This window comes from Seriola aureovittata, chromosome 10 (assembly GCF_021018895.1).
Source record: "Seriola aureovittata isolate HTS-2021-v1 ecotype China chromosome 10, ASM2101889v1, whole genome shotgun sequence".
In the NCBI taxonomy this organism is placed as follows: Eukaryota; Metazoa; Chordata; class Actinopteri; order Carangiformes; family Carangidae; genus Seriola; species Seriola aureovittata.
The window spans coordinates 13469145-13484293 of NC_079373.1; the positions used below are offsets into that span (position 1 = coordinate 13469145).

At 40.8% G+C, this 15149-nt stretch overlaps 1 protein-coding gene across 1 annotated transcript in view; it reads right to left on the bottom strand.

Annotated features, from left to right (window-relative positions):
* fkbp16 (FKBP prolyl isomerase 16) overlaps positions 1–15149 on the bottom strand; it is a 31723-nt gene that overhangs the window by 11439 nt on the left and 5135 nt on the right. The window lies entirely within an intron of this gene.

Here is a 15149-nt window from a genome sequence, read left to right on the forward strand (position 1 = left end):
CAACTTTCATGGCAATTCATCCAACAGTCCAAAATGTCAACCAGCTGATGGCACTACATGAGAAGTCAGACAATCACCAAAGTCATCAGGATTCATCCTCTGAGGAAAAAGAATGTCTGTGCAAAATTTCCAAAAAATTGATCAAACGCACGTCAAGATATTTCAGTGTGGCCCAAAATGGTGAATGGACCAAACAACCCTGCCCAGATCTAAAAAAGTTATCAAATGTTCTGTTAATGACAGTGTTGGGTTAAGTCTTGGTGCAGGTTTAGTTCAAAAGCGCCTCAATCTTTCCTCTGTTTCAAACCAGAAATGACCCTGCAAGTTGCCACCTGACCCTAACCAGAGCAAAGGTGAGTGAGGAGAGACAGAGAGTAGTTGTTTGGGCTGCAGCAGCAGGACTGAGCCTGAGGCCTGAGGAGATCAGTGCTGAGCTGAGGGTTAAAGATATGAGACATTTGCTGAGGCAGCAGCTCTGACAGCACTGAGAGACGGAGACAGGTTCGGGTGCCATGCTGGACTCATGTATACAGACTGTCTCTGCCCACATTTATGGTCGTGTTTACTGCAGGTCACCAAGAAAACCAGATCTAACAATATACTGTAATGTAGCTGGTTAGTAGTGTTGCCAGTGTTTCAGAAAAAATATAAAAACTAGGTGTATACAGTGACAATAATAAATCATAATTAATATACAAGTATATGTAAATAAAATAATCAGAATATATATATTATGCTTTTGAATGGAAACTACAGTGTTTTGTTGGCAAGTGGTCTGTCTCTGCTGGCGTCATTCTGCTGTTTGAGTTGAAGGTTTCTGGTTTATTTGCTCATCTGTACTGCAGCTACAGTACCTCCTTATTACTACTACTCATTCATTCATTCATTCATTCATTCACTTATACTCTGGCCTGATAAACTGAAATGACTTCATTTCATTTAATTATTTGGTCTGACATCATATTCATGGTGGTCTGAGCTGTTGTTTCACTCTAACTAATGTTTTCTGCAGTTCATTTTCAGTATATTTCAGTTGTCTCGAAAGCACAGAGCAGCTAGAGGTGACCTATTAAAAGGACATTTTGTTTAATATGCTTATTCACTTTCTTGCTGAGAGTTCAATGAGAAGATTGATACCACTCTTGTGACTGTACAGTATATATGAAGCCAGAGCCAACAGCCGGTTAGCTTAGCTTAGCATAAAGACTGGAAACTGGAGGAAACCACTAGCCAGACTCTAAATCTGCCTTCCAGCACCCTCTGAAGCTCATTAACATGTTAGATCTTGTTTGTTTAATCTGCATAAAAACCTCAAGTTGAGACTTTATGGGTGGTTACGTGCTGGACCTTTTCTTAGCCAACTGCCTCGACTTCTTGAAGTCCTGTCGTCACTGTGAAGTTGACCAGACTTGAGATTGGCATCAATCTTCTCAACAACTTTCCCAAAATGTTGAACTTTCCTTTTAGAGTCTACCTTGTTTGTCAGCATTTTCATGGTAATTTTTTGGTCTGTAGAAGATGATGTTTCTCAGTTGGTGCGTTTGTTTGCCAGCACCAGACCTATTTTATTTGCTGAAAAATTGTCTCAAGAGGTGCGGAACCAGCTTAGACATAAAAAGTAAATTAAACGATATCAAATATGATATAAGATATGATTTTCTTCTGACTAAACAAAAGTTGAAAAACTCTTGTCTTCAGAGGTATCATCTTACAAATTTTACTGCTTTAACCCTCTACAGCAACATTAAATCACAAACGGTGAACTACACACCACGAATTTATGTAATGTATTGTCTAATGTGCATTTACCGAGGACACTCATTTCTCAACCAGCAGGGTTTTTATTGTGACGTTGGTGTGACGTGACGTGTATTTCTCATATTGTGACTGTAAACAGATCAGATTAGAAGAGGAATGTTTCCACTCTTCTTGTGTTCCTGTGACTGTTGTGATAAGGAGGATTAGCTTTTCTCTCTTGTGTCACGGGAAGTTATGCATTCATTATAAACTTCCTCATTAAGGTGTATGATAGTGCAGCTGACTCACCCTGTTATCTGCCATGCAGACCCCACGCTGCCCTGAACGAAAGGAAAAACTCCCTCAGAGGGAAAACAGTGGCCACTTTGACGTCATGTGCTCCATATTAAATGATGGAAAGGCCAGCGTTGTACCTCATACTGATTTCTATGGTTACCAATTGAGATAGTACACTAATATACCGTAAATGTGGCGTGCAGCTTGTATGATAATACAAAATCCAAGGGGATTTATGAGGTTGTTTATTTTTTACAATGGTGAAAACAGACCTACTGCTGCTGTCGTTCAGTGTTGTGTCTGTTTTGACTCTTGGATGGACACACGGCACCAATACAGCCATGCAAAGAAGCTTAGCTTTAATCCTAGCATTGGTGAGACGTCACAGCTGTTTTTCCTCGCCTGCTGCCATACTAGTTAATTTGCGGCAAAACAGCCTCCTATTGCAGTCGGAGATCTAGAAACTAACAGTGTAAGGCCTTTCAGCTGCTGCCTCGGCGTGTGCTTTCCTCTCCTATTTGTTTTTATTTCCTCCTGCAGCAATGTGCCAATGAAACTGTGCTCACAGGGATCAAGGGCAGCTACTGCCTACATCCTGGCTGTTGAGCTCCTCAAAAGTCCCCATATAATCTACCACAGATTTCCTTATCCTGTTAAAATGAATCCAGTCTCGGCCTCAGGCTACCTGCCGGGCAAATAGTAGCTTCTTAATAGCAGGGATGTGCAGTTGCCCGGTCATTTCAGAGCAACTCGTGAGGATCATTTGGTTACACAACTTTATTAAACCAGCTCTAAGTAGAGAGAGGACAGGACATACAGTAGTTATCTGCAGCAGGACGAGTGAGTGCCAGCACCACTGCCTTGATTACATTGGACTGTTTCAGGCATAAAAAAATTGACCTTGTAGACTTTTCCTGTAAACAAACAGTTATTTGTGTTTACCCTGGAGGTCTAACAAATATGTTTTTTAGAAATAGTTTAAACCTGCATTGTTTACATCTGTGGTAGCAGTCTTCTTCTTTACCAACTTTTGCTGTTGCATTGCCACATTTCTTGCCACATTACCACGCCAAAGTGTCGGTATATCGAACAGTATAAAAATGTCAGCAGGACTGTTTATTAGGTCACCCCTGTTTTTGTGCGAGTACGTATGAGTCTGACAAACAACTCAAAGATCCGCTCATCAAAACATTGTTCCATACATCATTATAGTGGTTAAATCCTATTCAATTTCACATTTGTGTCTCAGCTTTGATGGCTTCACTATCACGCAGTGTCTTCATCAAAAACACACAGGCAGTTATATCTTTATCACTCAGTCAAATGCTTGAAAGTGGCCTTAGACTAGCTATGTTTCTGGAAATCTAACTCATGTCTAAAATCCACACAGATTTTAGCTCAGGTTTTGTCTCTACCAACTCCTGAAAAAATCTGGGTCTCCAGCTTACTAAATGTTAGACTTTCTTCAACAACCATTTGTTTACTTCATCTTGTTGCCATGGATATAGCAGCAGGAAACCTACTAATGAGAGCGGTGAGACTCGACCATTCGATCCGTGTGCAGATAGTGAGCCAAAACAATGAGCTAAAAGCATCTATAAGCAGCTCAAATCTGAATAGAGTTGGTGGTTATTTCTCGCTGTCACTTGATGGAGATTAAAACAATAAATCCTAAAACAGCACTGCACACGTTCAATAATAAGCAAAGTGTGATGATTGATAAAGATGTTAATCTATCAAATCAAAGTATAGATTAAAATCTAAGAGCGAATTTATGAATTAAAATGATCATATTATCAGTTGTGAGCTACACCTTTCTGCAGTGAGTGAGTGAGTGAGTGAGTGAGTGAGTGAGTGAATGAATGAATAGGGTAAGTTCAAAGCCTTTAAACAAAACAAAATCTTTATTCTGACTCACAGGTAAGCGGGAAAGTCTCAGTTTCTACCTTATGCAATGATCTGAAATCTCAGACAGGTTGTGGCTCTGATGTGTGGCAGCATCCACATGAATAATTCTTCGCAAAAAAAAAAAAAGTTCAAAGCTTTTGGTCTGTATTAAAGTGGATGAGAGCAATCTGTCTTACACAGAAATATATCACCAAGGGGTCATTATCTAGTTTATCAGCCTGGCAGTTATCTGTAGGAGATATCTTATCCTAGGACTGATCCTACATATATAATCAATCAATATGAACAAGCAGACGTCTCTGAGGTGTGCATGGTGCGGTCAAGAGGCAATTTCTCATGCAGCCCCAGGGAGTAAGGTTTAGTTTCAGTGGGATTTTCTGAGAGGTAAATGTGAAGCTGTAGTTAACAGCAATGACAGCTCAACTCTTTCTTTGCACAGACATTATGTCTACTGATTATATAAACCGAATCTCTGCCAGTTTTGGATTTTACTTTTGAACTTCAAAGCTTTCTAAGTTACGACAAATTCTGAGTGAGGAGCCAAAAATCCTGCTCTTTGAAAGATGAAAGTCCTCCTCTTCCATTACTGTTGTACTTCACATAAATGCCTGCCTACTTCAGTGGACATACGAATCCCTGAATGCTGTGAGAGTATTTTATGCTTCCTGTTTAGTCGAACAATTCAAAGATTTATTTTTTCCAGAGAGTGTAATTTGGGCACAAAAATATGGGTGAGACAATAACCATTCTACAGGGTTGCGGTTTGCCTCCCTCTGTGGTTGTGAGCATTAACGTTTGGGGCTACAAGCTGCTCATTGCTTTATGTATAATATTCTGGTAGGGAAATAAATGTCATGAAGAGATACTGATCAGAAATTAATTTCCCTTCTAAGTCCAAGCTGTCACATGCATGTGCTGCAACCAGATAACTGCCACTAAGAAAATGTCACAGTTTCTAGAATATCATTTTGCAAATTGAGCGCATAACAAGCGGCTCCCTGACTGATTATTGAATGAGATGTAATGTTAAAGCAGCACTTGTTGCTTATGTGCACCTGAACAGCTACACCAGGCCTTCAGGCCTTTAATGATGGACATACATGTCACGTATATGTTGCACCAGTTTTGCAGTGTGTGTGTGTGTGTGTGTGTGTGTATGTGTACGTGTACATCAAACAAAAACATCATTATCATTCACCGTTGCCCTCCTGTCGTATCGCTATCCAGGAGAAATATGACTGCCTCTGTGAGTGTTAGTCTGTAACCTAACCAAATAAAGATCTGGCTTCCTTTCAGCAGCAGCCAGCTCTGCCTCCCTGTGCAGCCTGTGAATCAATAGCAGCACACTGAACTCCTGACTTATTAGTCAGGTTGTCACAGAGGAGCAGCTGGCTGAGTAAAGCAAATGTAGCAGGGCCATTAGCACTATCCTTTAGTCTCATTCTGAAACCTGGAGCATCCATCATGAGTCAAACAGCCACATTTCTTAAGAGGAGGGGCTTGACTTTTCTTGACCAAAGCCAGTGGCAATGGCATAGGTCACTGTGATCACAGAGGGTTTGGAAAGGAAACACAGAGAGCCTATTTACAAGGAATTCCAATCTGTTTTTGCCCATGTTATATTGGCAAACTGATTTATCTCTTTGCACTCAAAAATTGCGGTGTTTTTCTATACATGAGCTCACTTGTATTGTCCGTCACCATCTGGAATCACAATATGAAACATTACCACAGTGCAACTAATCCCATCAGTCCTATCAAACATTTGAGATTTAGTTAATCCCTAAAGCTTAAACACTGCACATCTGATTTTGATTTTGTAGCGACGATGTCAGTGGGAGTCTGCCACCAGTCATTAACTCTGAGAGGGATATTTTGAAAGTCTATGGGTGTGTGTGCGAGCGCGTGCCTGTGATAGAGTGCTGATGACGGAGCACTGACGTCTCAGTGAGATGAGTCAGACTCCACGTCCTCACTGACGGTACCTCTTCACCCCCAAACACACATACACATACTCAACGCATACAAACACACATCAGTGCCACTTGTCACTCTGCAACACGTCTCTTTCCTCCGGGCTCGCAGGCAGCACACGTCACCTCACATCCCCCCACAGCAGCAGCACGACACTGCTCTACAGACACACAAGCTTATTTGCTCAGGTACACTGTTGTCTCTGCCAAAGTACATGATACAATGATACAAGTAGCATGTTGGCCTGTAGATACAGACCTGCTACATACATGCATGAGTGTGCATGTGTGTGCATAGTGTGTCAGTGTCAGGGAGTCACAGCCTGCCCCTCCACTATCCAATCTGCTTCCATTCTGCTGGGGTTACAAATTAGTAAAAATGTATGAAGTGGCTTCATGAGTTGCCTGGCAACTCTGTGTCTGTTATCACCGAATAATCTGTCTGATCTTATGATCCGGGAAAGTTGCATTCTTCTGTCGTTTGAAATGTGTATCTAAAATTGTAAAATCAAAATAACAAGTGACTCCTCTCAGCCACAAATGACAAGTGGGACAGGGTGGTCCTGGAAGTGAAAGAATCCCAGAAGCAGCGTCTGTGTTTGAGCAATGACAAGGGCGACTGAAAATCAGCTATGAATACAAAGCAACGGGTGCATAATGCAGGAGCGTAAAGGCCAGCATATGCTCAAAACAAACTTGTGCATACAACATAAACAAACGTGTTTATAGCTGTTCTGAACGGCCACATTCAGAGCAAGGCGCGGTGAAAGGCCGGCTCTCATAGAGAAGGGGGGAGACATAAAAAAAAGTTCAAATTGGGATAACGGCACAAATGAGGACAATCTTTTCTTTGTTGCGCTCGCTGTACATATGAAACCTGACAGAAACAGTTGTGTGATGAATAAAATTACTGGCCGATCACTGCATGAAGTTGGCATGACTATCATACTGCCAGTGTCTGAAAGTTACATAATATTTAACTAATCGGGAAGCGGTGTGGATTTCAGATGGTGTGTCACAGTTCAACAAACACCCTTTATAAGGTTACATGGTTTTAAATGATCAGCTTTGTTAGCTTTGTTTGTTTGTGCCTCTTATATTTTAATCTTAAAATGACATATTCAAGACACACACAACCAGTTAATAACGCACAAAAAAGTGCTTTGCTGTAAAAAAGAGCATGTTAGGTTACAACTATTCTTTGTCATGGCCCTCTAATCTCTCTCTCCCTCTCTGGCTGTGTGTATTGTGCACAGCAGGCATGGGTGATTTAAAGAGAGTAGTTGGCATAGATACGAAAGGTGCTGGTGGTGGGGATAATCTGAGTACCATCTCACTTGTGTTTCTCCCATATGTCCCTCTTGCATGACACGCTCCGGAAAACAGACTCTGTAGCAAAATCGTGGTTAAACAACACAGCGCAGCTAGTGCCATAAAGGACGACAGGTAATTCCACTGAAGCGTGACAGTCGTGTCAGTGTTCCAGTACAGACAGCAATTTTTTACACCACTTTATGAGCGTTACAGATCAGAGGTGACGGTAGAACTGTAGGTACAAACCTTTTTGGAGCCTAACAAGTTAGTGGAAAATCTATTTTTGCACAGTGACATTTATTTTTATATTTTAAAACATCTTGAGACGAAATCTGCTTGGTCTACAGTTTTGGGAACAAACACTTCTTTTAAGACCAACAGGTGTGATCAAGGATGCCTGGATCCTCTGTAAGGTGGTGGTTTCCATAGTGTTGTTCAGATCAATACATTTGATCATTATTAATAACATTTCACCACATTAAAAAATGAGGCTATATTAACTATGTTTCAAACACATACAATCATAGGAATTAAGAAGTAAATATCTGAATTACCAAATAAAAAACCATGTTAAATGTTAAAATGTTGTGCAGTTATGCTGTGGTGAGTGACATGACTTGACACGCTCTGGCTCCTGATGATGCCATGAAAAATCACAAAGAAGGAGCACTGTGGGAACTACTGCATACAGTACACATTAGCCAATATGCTGTAAAACATAGAAGAGAATATACCTTTAGATGTCCAATATTGAATAAAGTGAGACTTTCATGTCTTTTTCTGATAATGAAGCAGCTCTAGGTTCTATATTAATACTGTGAAAGTATCGAAGTGCTCAGTCCACAGAGAAATGCACAGAGCCTGTATTCAGAAATTGATCCTTAAAACAAGCCGTCAGGACATTGGTAACTTTTTTGATGTCACAACAAAGCAGTCACTGCTCTCAGCCATGCCCAAAGCCCTGCCCACCTGGACCCACCATCCAACCTTACAGGATTTGGTCTGTCCGAGTGTTCACTGAGTGCTTTAACAGTAACACAGAGTGTTTTAACAGTCAGCCAATCAGAAGAGAGGCTCAGAGCCTCCTCTCTTATGACTGGCTTACCAATCTGTTGTTACTAGAGCTCCAGAGAGAAGCCTGAGAGAGGAGATGTAAAACTACACTGAGATTGTTTTTGGTTCTTAAAACCACAAATATATCTTCTTATGGATATCAACACTTCAAATAAAACTGGTGAAAAGTGTCAAATAAGGGACCTTCAACTTTTACTTTGTACCTGTTATAGCTTAAGTTAAAAATTAGCTGTGATGGTTTCTTATTTTTCCTTTATAAGTTTTGTTGGTGCGTCAATCACACTGGATATTAGGAAATGGTTGGTTTTATGTTGAACAATATCCTGTTTGCTCTTAGCTGTTGTTCAGTAGCTATGTGGTAAAAGCTCTTACGTGATCGTTCTGTTCAATGAGAATATTGTGGGTTTTAATTGTTTTGCAGTCTCACTTCGTCCCTCCTGTGAAAACCTACTGTACTAACCCTGGTTAACATCACCAACAGTGGAGGCTGCAGCGCAAAGTGACTTTGGCTGAACTGGGAGAAAGCAGGGACCAAAACCAAGCAGTAAAAATATATAAAAGGTTGTAACAAAGCAATATAAAACTAGACAACACTAACAGAGCTCTAACCAGTGTGGTATTCTTACAATACCAAGCCAACTTTAATCCACTAAGTATTATCTGCTCTAAAAATAGACTATCTACCTCCAATTCAATAAAAGCACATTTCAATTGAGGAGATTTACTGTCCCACTAAACACCTCCCAATCATGGAAAACAGAAGTAAATATAACTGAGGGCAGTTCTATATTACAAGCAAGGCTGTGCCGATGAGCGAGATAAGCTTGCTAGCAGTAGGGGAAAAAGGTAAACATCCAGGGAGATTAGATGAGGGACATGCACAGTTCAAACACTGGTCTGAGTGGCAAAATACTGCTGCTGCGCCAAAACAACCCAACATGTAGTTTTCAGAGGTAAAACAAAGAGTCTATTCTTGTTCAGATTTAATCCATACCTTTCTTTTTTAGCAACACATGCAGTTTTAAACTAATGTGGCACTTGCTATGGCAGGCAGACGAGTGGATGGTGATTGAGAGCTAACCCAGATCTTATCTGGAGTGTGCTACAGCTGTCGGTGCTGCCTGATCTGCTCCTGCAGCGTAAGGTCTGGGTGTGGTTTCTAGTCAGTCTGCTGCGTGCGTCTGTGCCGGGAATGAGACACACACACACACACACACACACAGACCAAAAGCTACAGTCAAACTTGTTTTGGTCACGTGACCGCACAAGCCAAGAGTTCAATTGTTGCTGTATTCCTTCATTGATCACAAACAGTAAAACAAAGAAACATGTTATACACACTGGTGTCAGTTATGCCAGAAGTAATTTTGTACTGAGAAGAAACATGAGTTTGGAGAAGAATGGTTTAGATTCATCGTTGTGTTTTCCACAGAGGAGCGTCTCAAAGGTCACATTATTCATTTGACCCAGGTGGTGCTGCAGAGTGAGTCACACTACCTTCAGTGCAGAGAGGAACTCCACCTCACAGATTTTCTGACGCGGCAACATGCTTACGAGCCAGGAGACAGAGGGGAGGAGGGCCGGTGTGCATAAAAGTGACAAACACCAACCAACCTCTGTGTTGCGTGAGTCACTGTACCTGTCTACTAACAAGTGCCTGATGCAATGAAAAGCAGAACTGCCAGCTCTTGGCTGTGTCATGTTACATTGGGTGATAAGAAGAGAGATTGGCTTGCAAGAAGAGGAAGAAACACACACAATAATCACAAGTGGACCTAACACCCTGTATTTCATTCAATGCCACACCAAAGAACATATGCTAATGTTTCTCTTTATCTTTGTTGTAAAGAAGAGGACAGAGAAAAATATAGAGACCAAATAAGTCGCTGACATTTCTCACGTCTGTCAAAAGTGGCTACGCCCACATGTATCCTCACTCATCATCAGACTGGATTCTATTGATCAGAGTTCTGGCTTGACACCTTCTCATGTTGCCACTTTCATCTGTGAATCTGTCGGCCTACGTGCCTTTCTGCTCAGAGAAATGTCACTGTTGCCTTTTTCAGCTACATTCCCCGCTGGATATGGGTGTGCCTCAGAGGCTGCGGGGGAAATGCTTCCGCACTTGCCAACTACATCAAGAGTGTCAACAAAGATTCCCCTTGAGCACATTCCCAAGATGTTGTTTCACTGGTCAATGCATGTTATCTATTAGTGCTGGGTAAATATTTGATATTATATTTCAAACATAACACCTGCACACTGACTGCAATTAAATATTTTATTTAACAATTAGATTGGATACAGGCTGGATGATCTGCAGGTCAACACTGCGACCTTTTCAACCTTATTCTGACCTAATGACATTCCAGTATGGATGAAAACATTGTCTGATATAATGGTTGGATTAAAAAGAAATGGAGTTAGTGTGCAGGAATTATTGTCATATATTTTTAATAGCTATGTAGCTGTTGTCACTTGTAATGTGGGGTGGCTCTAAGGATGTCAGTCTGGCGGTTAGTCAGTAGCCGTCATCAGGTCACAATTTTGATTTTGCTCAACATTTTAGATTATGATGAAAAAAAAAGTAATGACACTCCCAGCCTCCCATAGTACAACTGAGCCTACAGCCTCAGCTGCGGTATGTGTTTAATGCTATTCATTCCTAGCATTCCTCTTAGTTGTCAAAACCTGGTGCCTACGTTGCCCATAATGCAAGTAGGCCACCAACAGTTCAGTTGGAAATTCTGGCTTGTTATGCTAGCAGCACAGATGTGGAATGGGCTACAGAGGTCTGGTACAGTAACCACACTTCTTTGTAACTCCACACCACCAGATTGTCTTTTTCATTTTTGAACTTTTAGTTTTAGGCTTCAACCGACACTGTGATGACTTGAGGCCATCTTTCAGATTTCATGCTACCTCTAGAGCTACTAAAGCTTTATACTAAGTTTTCGCACATACAGAAGACCTATAAACAGACTTTGATATGTAAAATTGGTGGCGTTCCCCTTAAATGTCAGATGTAAAGTGCCAGTCTTTTTGGTAGACAATAACAGAACTAAGTCCAGTTCTTTATTAATATATATCCCTGTAAGTCTGTAATGTTGTATTTTATTAGTTATAAAAATGTTAAAATCACAAAGCCAAGAATTTCCCCACCTTGATGTATCTACACCTACTCTAAACTACTCTAAACAGCCATAAGCTATTATTTACCTTCACAGTGTGACAGCCTGGCAGTCTGACAGAACACACCATAAGATCAAATTAAACTGCACGGCTTACAACATGATGATGAATATGATGCAATAACCTTCAATGATAACAGTGAATGTTACTGTACTTTCCCATGAGCTGAAGCTTCATTCAACCCACTCCTCCCTGCCACTATAAAGCCAGATCAGTATGCCTGGTTTAGTCAAAGCTCCCCCGGGCTCAAAGAGAGGGAGATTCCTCTCTCTCCTTCTACAGTTGGACTTGTTTGTTTTTCTCCCTCCAGAAACTGACAATGATAGCCATCTGGTGTGTCTCCACAGTGTCTCTACTATTCCATTAAAGGCTATTTGTTTAGTATGTGATTATCTGCTATATTTGAATATTGTGGTTCATAGTCGCTGCTAACAATTTATAATCCATGTTATTCTATGTTGGAAACGCTTGGTCCCTTATTGTTCCCTGGAGATGCTGGTATTTGGATGTCTTCAAACTTTAACTGATGTTGTAGCTGAGAGCCTGGAGACCATTTCGTAACATTTGCAAAATGTAAGCTTGCATCATAAGATAATTTCCTCTTGCGTTAATTTTGATGTGTTTCCCTAATCAGAAAAAAACACGACACTTAGGACCCATGCATTAGCCTGTGAGAACTGTAGAACAGACTAAAATAATTTTGTCAAACTAATACATTCAGGTGCTAGATCTAGATTTTCCCAGTTTAAAAGTACAATCAAAATTAGATCCGGAATAAAGTTGTACATGGGTTAACTAGTCTTGACATTCTTACGTAAAACTGTATATTTCTGAATTTCCCAGGCTGGTGTTCCCTTGTACAATTAGTGCTTCAGCAGCTTCACTGCTGTCGAGATGTTTTAAAAGGTGATCCGATCCTCATCTTCTTGCATCCGATCCCTGTTCATCATCAAATCAAGTTCAAGACCTTCCTCCATGTTTATGTTACAGATCTACTTATCCCCCCGTACAACGGTAAATTATTTAATTTTTGATCCTGCTTTACCTTTTTCATTGTGTTTCTGTAGATTTATTTTTACCTATATCATTCCCTACATACCTTAAGTCATTTATGGTTGGTTTTCATTGAATACAGCCAATGCTTTTCTTTGTGTTGAAAATCCTCAGCCCTGTGTGTATAGTATGTACTGTATATGGTTAAGGTATATATATATATACATCCAGTACATGTTGCTTTTGTCTAAATTACTTTGGTACAAACCTATTTGAACTGCAGTATTAATCATGAAAAGCAGACAATCCCCACATGACACATTGATGTAACAGTTGAATGATTAACTGGCTGACATTGTCCATCTGGACTTGGATTAAACTATTAATTTAACTTTGACACATCCCAGTGGTCTAATTAACTCTACTTCAACATGTGCCACTGAAGTAGTTCTCAGTTGTGCCAAGAGTAAAAGTACACCAGCACCTTCGCTGCCAGCACCGGGGCTTAAGCTTCTGTTAATGTTTGTTGACAGCTGGCCAAAGTAACCTTACCATTTCACACTGAAGAAGCTTTTGAATGTGTTGTATGGTGTTTCACATGCAGCTAGAAATACATGCACACGCTGTATATAATTGAAGTATTGCAGGCTCATTTCAATGCGGTGTTGCATTTAGTTTTGTTAAGATGTAAATAAAGTAGGTGCCAATGGCATTTAATGTTGTTGACTTTGGGGTTGTGCAGGGCTGATGAGGCTGACTCCCTCTGGCCCCTGGAGGGTTTATAAGTGTTAAAGTTGCGCCTGTCCAGTGATCAACAGATGTTAGTTTCCACTCTTCTCTGATAATGACCTGCTGACTGAGAGGATGCAGTATGTGTCTCTGACTAAGCAGTGTGTCTCAGCGGGGAATAGTTCTGACGCATGCTGCTGTTCCTTGAAAAGGCGAGCAGATTGCGTCACATCTCTGCTTCCAAAGGCTCAGGGCTTTAATGTCTCACAGGAAAAATGTCACTGTTTCTTACAGTCAATTTAGTCCCAGCCAGCCTGTCTGTTGTAATCAATCAGGTAAATACTTTCATTGGTTTCATTATCATCATCATATCACATCTCGAGCCCATCACCCACACACCAAAGGTACAGACCACTCCACTGTGCTGTGTTGAATCACACTGTCTGACCAGCTTTGCACAGTGTTCTGATAAATAACTGTGAAGTGCTCTTAGCGGCACTGTTTGCAACAGGCGACTGACAGAGTTCAATCAATGCATCTGCCAGAAAAAAAGAGAGGCTAATGAGATTTTCCCTCATTGCGTCTCTGTCATTTTACAGCCCAGATACAAGCTGAGCCTGTCAAATCTAGTCTGAAGCATGATGTCTGTCGCTGCTTGTAATTCTTATTTTTGAATGCCTCTATGCTCAAATATTTCTTTTTATTGAATACTTCTGTAATAGTCCTTAACAGACGGGTTCAGCAGTTCATCCAGAGCAACAAGCCCTTAACGCTAAGTTAGTTATCAGTGTTCAGTGTCCTTAAAGGAATAGTAAGACATTCTGAGAAAATGAGTGTCTTCCCTTTCTTGCCCACAAGGTCGATGAGAAGATTAATACCACTCATTTTTAGTAAATATGAAGCTACAACCAACAGACAGTTAGCTTAGCTTAGCACAAGGAGTGGGAACAGTTGGAAGTAACTAGCCTGGGTTAGAAGTGCCTTGTTCTGGACTATTTCTTTGCCAGGTTCAGTCATTTCCTGGAGTCTCTGCTAGTTATCTGGTAGCAGCTCAGAGCCAAGAATTAGTCCGGCACATAACCCTTCATTACACAGTGCATTTTCATTTTTAAAATTTTACACAAATTGAACAAATGAGCTTTAACATGTTATATTGTCATAGGTGGATTTTTTTTTTCCTTGGGAGAGCCAGGCTAGTTGTTTCCCCCTGTTTCTGGCCTTTATGCTGAGTTAAGTTAGCCACCCATTGGCAGATATGAGCATGGTATTAATCCTCTCATCTGGCTCTGGGTAAAAAAGTGTCTTTCCCAAAAAGTCAAACTATTCCTTTACAGACCCTCCAGCTGAAGATTTTTCAGAGCTCAGAGACTGTGGTATTTTCCATCATTGGTTGGCCTGTTTAACCATTGGACTACCCTGCTGCTGGAGGACCTTTAGTAAAGTTTGCAACATGGTGTTTCACTTTAAAATTTCTTTACTTTCATACCAAATCATCAAAAGATGTTTTTAACTTCAGTTACGACAGAAAATCCGCAACCTCAGTAAGTGAATCAAGTTTAAAGAGCTGGCACCAAGCGCTGATTGTGTACCGTATGGTACGGTAAAATTTGACTCCACAGCACACAACCCTAATCAGCTGCATCAAAACAATCATTAACTAACCTCCCGCTGTCTCCCCCCTTTTTCTCTGCCTCCTTCTCCACACACGACAGAGGGCGAGACTCTAGACAACACCTCAGGGACTCCTCGCTTGCATCTCTCACACACCATGTCCCATCATCCACCTTCATAGAGCCCCATAATAAAAACAGGACCCCACACGGAGCGTACAGAAGAGACTGAAACAGTTAAGTACACACACTGAAAAAAACAAACGAACATGCTTTCACAACACAATTTTCAGTACATCTGAATGTTATGTTGTCAGCAATG